This window comes from Anomaloglossus baeobatrachus, chromosome 6, assembly GCF_048569485.1.
Source record: "Anomaloglossus baeobatrachus isolate aAnoBae1 chromosome 6, aAnoBae1.hap1, whole genome shotgun sequence".
Classification (NCBI taxonomy): Eukaryota; Metazoa; Chordata; class Amphibia; order Anura; family Aromobatidae; genus Anomaloglossus; species Anomaloglossus baeobatrachus.
Window position 1 is genome coordinate 515331495 of NC_134358.1, and position 14647 is coordinate 515346141.

The following is a 14647-nucleotide window of genomic DNA, read 5'->3' on the forward strand; positions in this document are numbered from 1 at the left end:
GAAGACCAATAGTTTCTGGGAACAACAGTCTGTGTGAACCCGCCTGCATGTTCCTGGACTACTAGTTAAAGCCATTAGTCAGTACCCTTCCTTCATATATTCAGGATTCAACAGAATTCTTGAACCGTTTGGAAGGCATCACCTTTGAAACCGATGTAGTCATGGTAACTGCGGACGTTGAGTCGTTGTATACATCCATAGCCCATAATGATGGTATTGAGGCTGTTGATTTCTTTTTAAGAACTACGAAATTGGATGTCCAGCTCATTGATCTTCTCCTGCTCTTATTAAGATTTATTCTTTTTCATAACTTCTTTTTATTTAAGTGCCGCTTCTATCTCCAGGAGAGAGGAGTTGCGATGGGGGCGTCTTGTGCGCCCTCATACGCAAACCTCTTTCTTGGTTATTGGGAGCGGTCCATTATTTTTCCTGATTTTGAGATGGGCGCAGTTCATATGTGGCTGCGTTTCATCGATGATATTTTTTTGATTTGGCAGGGGGAGATCAATCAGCTGGACATCTTTATGCAGCGACTCAACGACAACAACAATAACATTCATCTCACTTATGTTTATAGCAGTGAGAAGATTGACTACTTGGATGTGCGGGTTTTCAAAGGGTCGGACGGACTCTTATGTACTGATATATTTAGAAAAGATCCGGCGGTCAATTCAATCCTGAGCGCGAAGTCATCACATCCTAAACAGGTAATTAAATCTATCCCCACGGGTCAATTTTTGCGGGCCCGTCGTGTGTGTTCCAGCGATCCCTTGTTCGAACGGCAATCTATAGACCTTAAGAGGCGGTTTAGGGCTCGCCATTATCATGAACAAACCATTCAGGCCGGCTATGATAGGGCCAAGGAGACCCCATGTGATGTATTATTAAGACAGGGTAAGAAAAATGATGATGGGGGAGTGGCCCGATTCATCACCCCTTATCATGCACAATGGAGGGAGATGTCCGAGATTGTTAATAGATATTGGTCGGTACTTTTAACTGACAATGATCTAGCCAGTACTTTAACCCCCCGTTCGGCAATAACACCAAAAAGGGCTAAAACCCTAAAAGATCAGATTGTGAGGAGTCACTATACCCCTAAAGTAGAGAGGAATCTTTTTGGCGTTAATAAAGGTCCGAGGTGGGGTTCACGGTCATGTGGTGACTGTGGAGCTTGCCCACAAATTGATCGTGTGGAGGAGTTCTGTGACTCGTCTCAGGAAAACATGTACAAAATTGTACACTTTATTAACTGTCGAACCTCCTGGATCATCTACTGGGCCATCTGTCCCTGTGGACTGATTTATGTCGGTTTGACTACTCGGGAGTTCCGGGTACGTATTCTGGAGCATATCCGGGATATAAAAAATGCTGTCAAGATACACAAACCCGAAGAAATCTGTCTTTTAAAAAATATTCATTTTAAAGATAAGCACAATTGCAATTGGCGATTACTTAAATTTAGGGGTATAGAGAAGTTCCACTTTGGGGCAAGAGGAGGAGATATGAAAAATCTATTACATCAAAAGGAAGCCCGATGGATAACAATCTTAGACACTGTTAAACCCAAAGGTCTTAATGATGTTATTAGTTATAAGCCATTTTTAATTTAATTTAATAACTGATTGGGCTCACGGTTCTGTCCTGGTAAGAGGTGTTGGATCTCTGGCTGCCTGTTGTTCACCACATGCTTTAATATTTTATTTTAATATATTTTTTAGATATGGCTGTTTTTTTCTTGGACATATGGAAAAGTACAACAATCTACCATAGAGAAGAGGAACCGGCCTGATTTGGGAATTCTCAGAGTATCTCATGCTTGTGAAAAGAATATAATGAAATACAATTGCTTATTTTATCTTATAATTGCAATTGCATGTTTGCCTCTTTGCATACCTCTTTAAAAATGGCGGTTCTGGCTTCTGTCCTGTGCGCGCACGGTGGTCTGATCTCCTCTCCTCCCCTGTGCCTGGCGTCCTATCAGGTGCAGAGTGTGCGCGCATGCGCGCACTGTGTTCCTGGACGCCGGTCGCAGTGGAGGCTGGATATCTGATCACCGGAGCGCGCCGCCATGGGACGGTAAGTTTTACTTGTCCGGGTTAAAAGGCAGCCTTACATATCACACCTGCACCTCCCGACGAAGCGATAGCGAAACGCGTCGAGGTGCAGGGTGGTGTGTCTGCACGGTGTCTGTGGTGACACTTGGGTAGGTTATTATACTTGTACATGGTCCGAGGTGGTTCTGTAATCCTCCATGTGAGACAGACACTGGTATTGTGCGGTCTGCTAACACGTACTCTATTTGTCAAATGTGGGTTTGCTGCAGTCATTGGGAATTGATATGTGCATTTATGTATGTGTCATTTGTAATTGTATATTATACTTGTTGATTGTCTATTTGCCATGTTTACTATCGATCCCACATGTGATTGACATGCTCACATATTGACATGAGTATTCATATTCCATCCATGGAGATTTGTGATTATTAATGTTATATGACTGTTTCCCTCAGACGCTGTTTATTCAGACACCCCCCTGCAGTTTGCAGTTTTAACATGTGCACATCGTTGTATCTTGCTTTGTTCACTTTTTGCATCCTTATGATATTATATGAAAAATTAAAAAAATTGTATGAAATAAAGCATATTTATTAGGAAACCGATATATCTGGTTCTTTATGCTTATTGACAGTATATATAAAAATATGGAGGTCTTTTGTAGGAACATGTTGGTTTGGTGGTGACTCCTTATGGTATAAATGTCTTAACATGGACCTGATTATTCATATAATCTTTTGGGGGAGGAGGAGTGTCAGAGCGGAGGAGAAATGTCTCCTCCGCTCCAACACAGTTTTGATCTGCCGGCGCGACTGCACTAGCAGATCAAAACTGCAGGATCGGGCGACAGCACATGTGCCAGCAGAATGGGCTCAGCGTGCCCCTGGTGGCACGCGTGCCATAGGTTCGCCATCACTGGTATAGGGTGTCAATATGATATCTAATAGATACAAATAAAGTGCCTTGCTAATAACATATGACGTTCCTGAGTATGTAAATACTTATATAAATAAAGAAAATTTATACTAACCCTGTAAGATATAAAGTGCATATATAGAACAGACAAATAAATATAGATATAAAATGCTGTGTTAATGCTAAGTGTAGTTCCTTCGTATAACAATCAGTGTGCTATATTACATGGACCTGCTTCTATAGAAGAAACAGATGCCAACAAAGCTTCAGTAAGCTACATATCCACTAATATAAATTGTTTAAACCACAGAAACTTCGTTCATTAGATCCAATTAAATACCTGTGTATTGATATCTTTCAGACTGTGGACATGTCTCCAGCCACCAACGCGCGTTTCGTCTCCTTCATCAGGGACTTGTGTATCAGATCTTAGGCGGCTATTTTATATACTTTGTGGCTCAGTGGATCAGCTGTAAAATGTACTGATTACCGACGGCGTGCCGGGATGGACATATTGTGAGTAAGCGTGCTAGTGTGAATTAACGTGCATATAATATGTGAATGTGTGCCATGAATAGGTGATAAATGATATATATACAATGCCCCAAAAATATTTTTGTGCATATTTATATATATATATATATATATATATATATATATAACAATAAGATGAATAACATGAGGGGACTTGTTACTTCATAACATATGAACATACCAGTATGAAGTAATGTACAAATGAAAAATATAAAATAAATGTGATATGTTTTAAAAGTGATATTCTGTAGCTTTATATAATGGGGGGGGGTGAAAGGGAACCTTGTTAATCCATTGCAACGAGTGCCTAACTCTTGGACTTAATAACATATACTGTATATGTCTTAGCAAAAAATAAGTCCACTGCTCCACTACATAGAAAATAATCACTTACTGTATAGGGCTCATGTCCACTTGCAATTTTCATGTGCGAGTTCGATCCAATAAAAAAATTGGATTGCACCAGTGTTAATCTATGAGGCAGTGTCCTTTTGCTATTTTTTTCTCGTCTCGAATCGTGCTCACAGTGCAATCACAGCATGCTGCGTTTTGCACCGAGTCTCAGCTCACGCACCCCCCACATTGCACTGCACTTGCATGTTATGTGACTGCAGTGCAATGTACGCAGAGACAGACAACAGGGGAGATGGGGAGAAAGTGCTCCCTCCCTCTTCTCCGCTGCTGGGATGCGATTGCTGAGCTCGCAGCAGAGGGTCATTAGCATATCGCTTCTGATGCTCACTCATCGGAAGCCGTACGCAAGTGGACATGAGCCCATAGCCGCACTCTGGGATACTCAAAAGTTAGTGGATGAAATTAAAGTCCTTATTCTTTCTTGTAACTTCTTTTTTGTTTTGTATTTCGGGTATCCTGAAGCCGACCGCAGCTACTTTCTCAGGACTGCAGAGGACCTTCTCCAACATTAAAGATGTCACAACCGTTAAGTACTGTTTATTAAATATGTAACTGATAAACAGAACAAACATAAAAACAATTAAACTGCCAAAAACTTAAATGAATTAATACTTTTAAAAAACTATAAGATCACAAAAATGCAGTAAAACAAACATTTTCGTTGAGACGTACCGGTGTGACAGCGTTCAGCCGATAAATACATTTACGCTCTACCTGTACCAATTTTCTATGTAGATACCTCCCTTCTCCCCCATTGTTACCATATCTATAACTTTTACTTGGAGGAGTTTAGAGTCACAGGTGCGTCATAGGTTAGGAAGGCATCGACTTCCATGATGAACAGGGAACATCAAGTGTCGGGAAGGGGTTAAAGTCAGAGCCTTGTTCAGCTGCTCTTCTTCTTATTCTATTTCGTGTCTATGATCTCAGCCTGGTTCTTCGTGTCCATGTGTGACGCTCAAGATTCTCCACTTTGTGCCCAAAGCTGTTTCATCTCAGATTTTATGTCCACAAGTTCAGCCATGACAGGACACGGTGCCCGCAGGAGGGTCTATGGAGAAAATGTATCTGATCTTTACATAATATGAGCATTTATACATTCATTATAGACCAATTCCACCTTCCAATTAAAGTCGTTATCTGAAAGGACAGATTATATGTAAACTCAAAATCAATTTACTTAGCCCTTTATTGTAAAAGGTAATATCATCACATGAACATAAGTAAAGCCACAGAAGTGGAAATGTCAATTATATCATTCCGTAATTTCACAAGATCAGATCCCGATCTGTAAGATTAAGGCTGTGTGCGCACTTTCCGTCGTCCTACATGCAGTTGTAAACGCACGTTTTAGCCTTAATTGATTTAGCCAAAGTTGCCTTTTTCAGAAATTTAGCGCAGAAAACGCATGCGTATTTACCGTGTTTTAGATGCTTTTTTGGCGCTTTTTCCATGCGTTTTCACAGATGCGTTTTGAACATCAAGACACTGCTAAATAAAGATTAAATAGTCAAACAGAATGAAAAAAGAGAAAAAAAAAGGGACAAATCTATATTAATGGGAGAAATAATTGAAAAAGATATATTTAATAAAATTATAGCGTTAATATACATTTTATCGGTAAAATAGCAATAAATGCATGATATTCTTAAATTTAATTGTCGGATTATGTGTGTGTGTAAAGGGACATATCAAATCATTATTTTGATGTTCAAAAAGCATGCGTTTTGGTAGTCCAAAACGCATGTTTTCTGCAATGAAAAAGCAGGTAAAACGCAGGAATTTTGATATTTCTTGCTTTTTGCTACTTCTCATTGACTTCAATGTTAACAAAACGCACCACAAATGGCAAAAACAATTGACAGGGTCCTTTTCTGAACGCATGGTTTTTGACCAAACTTATGCAAATTTTGAGATGCGTTTAGAAACGCAAAGTGCGGACAAGAAATCATGAATTCTCATTGTCTTTAATGGAAAACCAAAACGCATGCATTTGGGCACAAAAACGCTGCAGTTCAAAACTGACCCTAAACGCACCTGAAACGCAGGTGAAAACGGAAAGTGCGCACATAGCCTAAGACTTTCCATGGAAAGAAGTTCCCAATTTTAGAGGACAGGACGGGCTCCTGTCATTTACTTTATATTTATGTCTCCTGCATGCGGCCATGATACGCTCATGTGAGGTGACTCTCAGTGATTAGAGTTACACTTCTGTTTTCGTCCAGTTTACTATCACGATGGGACTCATTCCTCACTTTGCTTTAGGACCCTATGAATGTGAGTTATTCCCAGCATTATCTGTAGGCACAGCTGACCGCCGCTCATATACACTGCTGTGTCATTCTGTGCTCACAAAGTATGAGATGACGAATGATAAGACAATTCCCTCTGCCTGATGTATGTATTGTTACTTAGGCCAGTGTACACCTGACAATGCTCATTTTTTTCCCTTTTTTTCACCATCAGACACAAATCAGAGAGTACTGGGCCATTATTGGAAGAGAGAAGAACAGCTCTACATACTACTATCCTACACCCAATACAGAGGGAAGATGGAGTAACCGAGCCGATACCAGACCATGTGCACAGGGAGCCACTAACCCAGATGGTTTCCATTACCAATATTGTGCATGGTTCTGTTAATTTGCAAGGAAAGTGATGCAGGAAAGCTGAATGTGCACAGAGTAATCACAGTATCGAAACTTAGACAAAATCCGTCTCAAGCAGTAATATAATATATTTCTCTTGTCATTAACAAATCTGTCTGATTGCAATTACAAGCTGGAACCAGCAAGCGTGTTGCCCCTTTGTGAGTAAAATTTTTGAACTATCCTGGTTATATACACAGTATATATATATATATATATATATATATATATATAGTACAGACCAAAAGTTTGGACACACCTTCTCATTCAAAGAGTTATCTTTATTTTTATGACTCTGAAAATTGTAGATTCACATTGAAGGCATCAAAACTATGAATTAAAACATGTGGAATAAAATACTTAAAAAAGTGTGAAACAACTGAAATATGTCTTATATTCTAGGTTCTTCAAAGTAGCCACCTTTTGCTGTGATTACTGCTTTGCACACTCTTGGCATTCTCTTGATGAGCTTCAAGAGGTAGTCACCGGAAATGGTTTTCCAACAGTCTTGAAGGAGTTCCCAGAGATGCTTAGCACTTGTTGGCCCTTTTGCGTTCACTCTGCGGTCCAGCTCACCCCAAACCATGTCGATTGGGTTCAGGTCTGGTGACTGTGGTGGCCAGGTCATTTGGCGTAGCACCCCATCACTCTCCCTCTTAGTCAAACAGCCCTTACACAGGCTGGAGGTGTGTTTGGGGTCATTATCCTGTTGGCCTGGTTGTGCTTAGGAGCCATCTATTGGTCCCTCTGCTTTATATCGCCGCTGTCCACTGCTTTTTAAATGCACTTTCATGTTTTAACATATTTCAATAAAGTTAATTTTAACTCACCCCTCGTCTTCATGCGCATTTTTTCTAAATGTTTTTCTAAATTGTTGTTGTGCAGGACTTATGTCATTATACATTGGTATATAGAAATAATAATATTTCATGAATACCGAGCATCACTGCCATTTTTTGGAGATCTTTTAAGGTGCAAGTCATGGCTTTGGTTAGGCTGCCTGTCAAACCAGGACCTGTCTGCAGGGGAGACAGAGGCAAAGACTCAAATCATTTCATCAATGGTCTTCTACTGAACATTAGGAAAAGTTCTTTCAGCAGAAGTGATACGGCGGGCACAACACTTAAGCCCGTATTCTTACGTACACTTCACTTTAAGGCACACTTCTACCTTAACCTCTTCCATAGTCATTAGTTTCTCTGATGTTACTGGTCCTTGCTCACCATCCCGAGGCATCATATATAACATCCGGACCATATATAACAAACTTTTCTCCCCCATTCACCTTTTGTGTCTCCCCTATTTCCTCATAGACTGTAAGCTTACGAGCAGGACCCTCACTCCTCCTGGTATCTTAATTTTTTTTTTTTGTATTGTCTCAAATTGTCTGTACATGTCCCCTCTGAATTGTAAAGCGCTGCGGAATATGTTGGCGCTATAGAAATAAAACTTTATTATTATTATTATTATTATCACAATCCCGCATGTAAGAGTCATTTGGTCCCTGTTGGCTCGTGGCTCTCCCACGCATAGAGAGTTGTCCAGTAACGATTCGAGTGCACAGACTGTACACCTCGTCTCCCGTCTGTTCTTGTGCCGACCTCTTTGCACAGGTCTATGCTAAACATCCTCCTAGAGGACGCGTAGCAATGGAGTCAGTACACTATTGGCCAGGGAAGACACTCACGCTGACCTGCCGTGTGTCCGTCCGATAACAGCAAAGTCTCTTTAGGGCCCAGGGCCTGGAGTAGTGTATAATGTGACAGAAGGCGTTCTCTATATGTCTGCACTCCTCGAATCCTTCCCGGATTCCCTAATCTCACCATTCACAGTCAGGTGATAATGGCTGAAATCGCCACAAACCACCACCAGATGCAGCCTAGGAATCTTGTGGACCTGGACGTATGGACCTGTCACTCGCCCTACACTATATTGCTGCATATACATCAAATGGAAAAATAATAGGGATTACAGAGCAGGAGAAGGACTAGGTTATTTTGGTTATTCGTAAGCTGAGCAGCAGCACTCAATGTCAGGCAGCAGCTGCAAAAGCAAACAAGATTTTAGAGTGCATAAAAAGAGAGATCACAATGCATTATCACCCCTCTAAAAAAATCCCATGTAAGGCCATATCTAGAATATGGGACACAGTTTTGGGAGCCACATTTTAAAAAGGCTCCTGTGGAACTAGGGTCCATTCAAAGACAGCATCTAGATTATTACACGGGATGAGGTGAGATATTGGAAAAGATGGGCTTGTTTAGCTTAGAAAAGACGTATCAGAGGAGATGTGATTTATATGTATGGTCAATACATAGGACTGACACATGACTTATTCTTATCAAGGACCTTGCATTCCTTATGTGTGGAGGAAAGGTGATTTCAGAAGCTAAATAGGAAAGGGTTCTTTATGGTTAGAGCAGTCACACTATGGAATGCCCAAACGCAAGTCATAGTAATGTCAGATATTATATCAGTATTCAAAAAGGGCCGGATGCTTTTATTACAACAAAAGGCATTGTGAGTAATCTAGAGAAAGAAAATATATAACTGGTGGAGGAAGGTTGATCTTGATGGAGCGATCTCTTTTTTATTCTATGTAACTATGACTGAAAAGGTAAAAAAATGTTCTATATATAAGGTCACAAACAATTGTGTCCATGATGGTTTGAAAGACCATGTTATGTATACTGGATTGGTTGTCGGTTGCTGCGGCCACTGCTGGTTATGAGGTGACGGAATGTTGTGACATCACGGTGACATTATATCAGCAACCGCCGCACGGAACTCCTTTGAGGGTTTGAAGTTAGTGGAGACGAGTATGGCTTATATTAGCTCCTGATTTATGTCCTATTATATCTCTTGTGTCTATTGCTTCTCATTTCCCTATATGTGTCTGTGATTTTTTATCTATTATCTTTCTATCCATCTATTCTAAAGGGCAGTTACAGGGCTGGTGGGACATGTACTATGGGGGCACCAACAAGCCTCTACTGGGCTAATGCCGCAAATGTAATTTTCACTCTAGAGGGAAACGATCTACAGTATCTATCTATCTATCTATCTATCATCTATCTATCTGTCCCTCTATCTATCTATCCCTCTACCTATCCCTCTATCTATCTATCTATCATCTATCTATCTATCTGTCCCTCTATCTATCTATCTATCTATCTATTTATCTATCCCTCTACCTATCCCTCTATCTATCTATCTATCTATCTATCTATCTATTATCTATCTATCTATCCCACTATCTATCTATATATCCCTCTATCTATCTATCTATCTATCTATCTATCTTTCAATCCTTCCAACTCTTTTAGAATGTATCCATCCATAGATGAGAACAATGTTATATATAAATTAAGTATAATTAGGAATATGGAAATAATCGCCATGAATCTTTATCATCAATTTCAGTATAACTGAGCCTTTTATTCGCCTCTTCTTAAATCATTTATGTTCTGTTCCTTTCTTCTCTGTAACTGACTCTTTCTCCCTTTAACTTTTCATAAATATCAAAATAGGAATTTGATTTCCTGACCTTAAAATTCAAATTCTTCTTTCATTCTTTTTTTGATAATTTTAGGTTTTTATTGTGAGTGAGAGAGAGAGTTATTAGTGACAAAAGGTAAGTGCATGTGTATCCCAAATGTACAATTTCTCTGATAGACCGGGGCCACTTTCTGGCAGAGAGTCACCTTCTATATCACCCATCATCTCATGCAATGCTCCTTCCCATAGGGGAAACATTTGAAGGAGGGGTCCTTCATCTCAAATGTATTTTCTTACTATCTATCCTTACCCCCTAACCAGTTTTGTAATTATCTTTATTACACAATTTTCTACACTATTCTCTATCTAATCCCTAAAGATGTTTAAGTTTTATGGCACTTCTTGTGACTTTTCGTTTAAGAAGAGTCTGAAACGTGACATCACAGGAGGCTGGGGCTGCAGTCACTCTCCTCCTGGAACAAGAGGTCATGAGGGGGCAGCGCTGCAGTTACTTACTAGTTTCTTGTATCGCCGCCACCTCTGAGGACGTCCTGGATCCGTGTTGTTGGATGCTGTGGGATATGGGTGCAGACAGCGCTTAGATGATGCTCCTCTCCCAGAGGCAGATGTGTGGCTGGAGCCTCATTTAAATTTTGGGATATTCAGCCATAAAGGAGATTTCATCTTACAATACACCAGAACCTGGGAAATAAAAGATGTGCAGTTTTATGTAACACAAAGCTCCTAATACACATTACAATTGGGGTCTCTATTCTATAACCGACCCCTACTGATCATAGAACCATCCAGTCACCATTGATGATCTTCTCTTATCAGCTATGGAGCAGATACAATCAGTTCTCATTGTCTTCTTTACTTCTTATTAGGATGAATAATATATCGGAGGAGGACGAGGACTATCCTGATGACATGTATGTATCATATAATTGGGACTGATTCTCCTATATTCTCCCAGGAGATGTCTGCATGGGTTACATTAAGGCTCAATAGTAGAATTTATCTTCCATTTTTATGTGTAATATTATTAATTGTTTTTTTCTTTGCCTTTTCTTTAATAGCTGGATAGAGAAAGTGAGAAAGAGGAAGCCAAAATACCGGTATTGATCTTTCTTGTTCTTCTTACCTCATTGATATTGGATAGTATGTGCACCCGGGGGACGATTAATATTATTAACAACAGGTTCCCTGTTTTTGTTATGAAGCCACACCCATATGAGAAACACGCCCATTTGGATGCCACACCCCTCTTGTTAGCCACACCCATTTTCACACACTTTCCTCAACCAACAAAATTCAAGCACTAGCAGCTAAAAGTATCAGCGCTTTCCCCTTCTTACTCCACTGATATCCTCATGTATAGTCTCATTGCCTCCTGCCAAGTGCACGATGTTCCCATCAAACTGTCAGTCACTACTTAGTATGGTGAATGGTATTAAAGAAGTTTTTCTATAAATTTTCAAAATTAGTACTAAAGAAATTCTGGGCTGCCTCTGACCATCAGTAATCTATAGGGCCTCTGAGAAAGTTCTCAGAACGACGCTCCATAGCAATCGATGGGCGTTGTGGGACATTACTCTTTGGATTACGTCGGAACTTCCAGGATTTATTTTATTAATAAATTGGTGAAAAAGAGAGTGTGGGGGAGTGTTTATTAAAATAATCTTTTTTCCCTGTGTCTGTTCTGTGTTTATTTTTAACTCTACTCTTGCCGGGTTGGTAATGGGGGTGTCTGATAGACGCCTCTCCACTACTAACACTAGAACTTGATGACAGCTCACAATTCACACCCCAAAGGTATCAAGCCCCATGCGCACTCTGCAGTTTTTGATGCGTTTTTGGTGCAGCTTGTAGTGATCTTTTAGTCACCACAAACTGCATGCTTTTCCTTTCCCAGCAAAGTCTATGAGATTCCAGATTTGCTGTGCGCACGTTGCTTTTTTTGCCTGCATTTTTGTGGTATAGAGAGAAGGGCTGCACACCAGCGACAGTGCAAGGGGAATAAATGTAAAGCAGAAACTGCTGTATGAATACTGGCATGAAAAATACAATAGCTATATGTGAAAATGAAAATATGACAATGGAATCTGCATAACTGCCATGAACTTAAGAATAAAGAGAAATGTAGCTATTGAAATGATCAATACAACAGAGCCCCAACACCTCGTCACGGTATTCTCTTACATTCTCACATATAGCTATTGTATTTTTCATGCCAGTAGTCACACAGCAGTTTCTGCTTTACATTTATTCCCCTTGCACTGTCACTGGTGTGCAGCCCTTCTCTCTATATAGTGAAGTTTTTTTTAGGGTTTTTGCACCCAGTTCAGACTTAGAATGGTGTTCCAGACATTATTTCTTAATTGCATTTTTGTGGTGACCAGAAAAATGCAGCATGTCAATTCTTTTTGTGTTTTTCCCTGCGTTTTTCACCCTTTGGTGACAAAAAATACATAAAAAATGCATGGTCAAAAAATGCATCAAAAACGTACCAAAACCGCATGCGTTTTTTTGCCACAAGATGCAGGTTTTTTTCCGCAAGGTGCATTTTTATGGTTACGACAAAAGCGCAGCGTGCGGTCATACGCTAGCCCGTATTGCCACTCCACCAGTGCAATCTGGAGAGCTGGGCAAAGCAGCAGAATTGGTGTATCTAATAGATGTCCCCAGGGGCGTACATAGAAATCATGGGGCCCCATAGCAAAAGTCTGAATGGGGCCCCCCCACCGATAAAAAACAAACAAACAAAAAAACATTATCATAATAATCATGATACATGTTATTGGGGGCCGGCATGCATTATTGGGGGCGGCTTATAGTCAGAAATAACACATACTACTACATAGTGTTACTGAACAACACCCACCATATAAAGGTTTGCAATGTATTATTACATTGCAAAATAATGCCACCACACCATGACCAAATATCACCACATAGAGTCTGAATATAACCACCATCCTGTTACTGAGCAAAGGCCACGGCACTAAGACCAGTGGGATCACACCACAAATCCCTAAAAAATCTGCAATATGTGAACTTGGCCTAAAGTTGGGATGTCCTTCTTCGTGCCCCTCACTACACACAATATAAATTTTCACATCTGTCTCCCCCATTTAATGGTAAGGATTCTGACTCTTTATAGCCTTAGGATCTATATTAAAACTCTACAAAGTACAGGGATAATACACACACACACACACACACACACACACACACACACACACTGATGGCACAGCAAAGGGGAAACACACACACAGTGATGGCACAGCACAGGGGCAACACACACAGTATTGGCACAGGGGCAACACACACACACAGAGTGATGGCACAGCACAGGGCAGTTTTTCTGTAGTATTACAGGCAGACGTTTGTACATTATAATACTCACCTGCTCCTGTGCTTTGAGAGATGATGATAGTGGCTCAGGCCTCCCTGCTGCACTTCCTGTGAGTCTTTCTGGCTGCTCCTCCTGTCCTCTGCTTTTTCTTTCTATTCCTTCTGTTGTCCGCTTCTCACTGTTTTTCTGCTCTCTGTTTCCTTTTCTCTCTTTTTTGTGGTCTCTACTCCTTCACTGCTGCACTCTTTTCATTTTCATCATTTCATTTTCCCGCTTCTTCCACCTCTCCTGATTGGCTGTTCTCCTCCTGGCATCTCTCACTAGAAGAAGCTGCTGCCTGGCCACTCCCTCCTCTTCAGCACAGGCCGCGCACAGTGTGCAGTGTGGGCGAGTTTGAATCTCTGCGTTGGCCAGTCTGCAGCTATACAAACAGTGCTGGCTACCGGCAGCGGTAATCAGCTCCTTGGTGACGGCCCCGGGGGCATGATGCATGAAAGTGAAAACGCACACACTGCGGGCACCCGCCCCGGGCCCCTCCAGCCGGGGTTGCCACCAGGAAATTCCGTGCCCGATACTGACAACATTTTCGGACCCCTTCAGACTCCACCACAGCTCCGCCTCTACCCCTCGAACCTTCGGCAATAGAAAAACGTTGTTTCCAGCATCACGTCCAAGAAAAGGTTAAAAACCAATTTTATTCCATAAGGTTAAAACCAACACTAGGTTGGATGGACTTCCACGAAGTATAAAACAATGTTTGACGCGTTTCACACCTAACAGAGGTTCTTAGTGTTAGACATATCCTGTTGTATTTGCACAAGTTATGGAATAAAATTGGTTTTTAACCTTTTTTCTTGGACGTGATGCTGGAAACAACTTTTGTTCTATTGCCGGACTTTGCCTCTTTGAACATGGAGCTGCCCTCCCTGCACCGTCCTCCAGAGAGAGGACCCAGGTGATGCCTTTACCGGGGGAGCTGAGATCCTCCTTAGCATACTGACCTCCAACCTTCCACAGTTCCACCATCACTCTTGGAAAATCACCAATTCTGCACAGTCCTCACCAATCAAACATTAACCGCTAGTTGTCATTTTGACTGCACAAAAAAAGCTGCATGCACCATTTTTTGGGTCATTAAAATGACAAACCCCAGACAGAATCGTCAGCCATATGTGTATATCTAATATATAAAGCTGTGTATGTGTGTGTGGATAGATTAT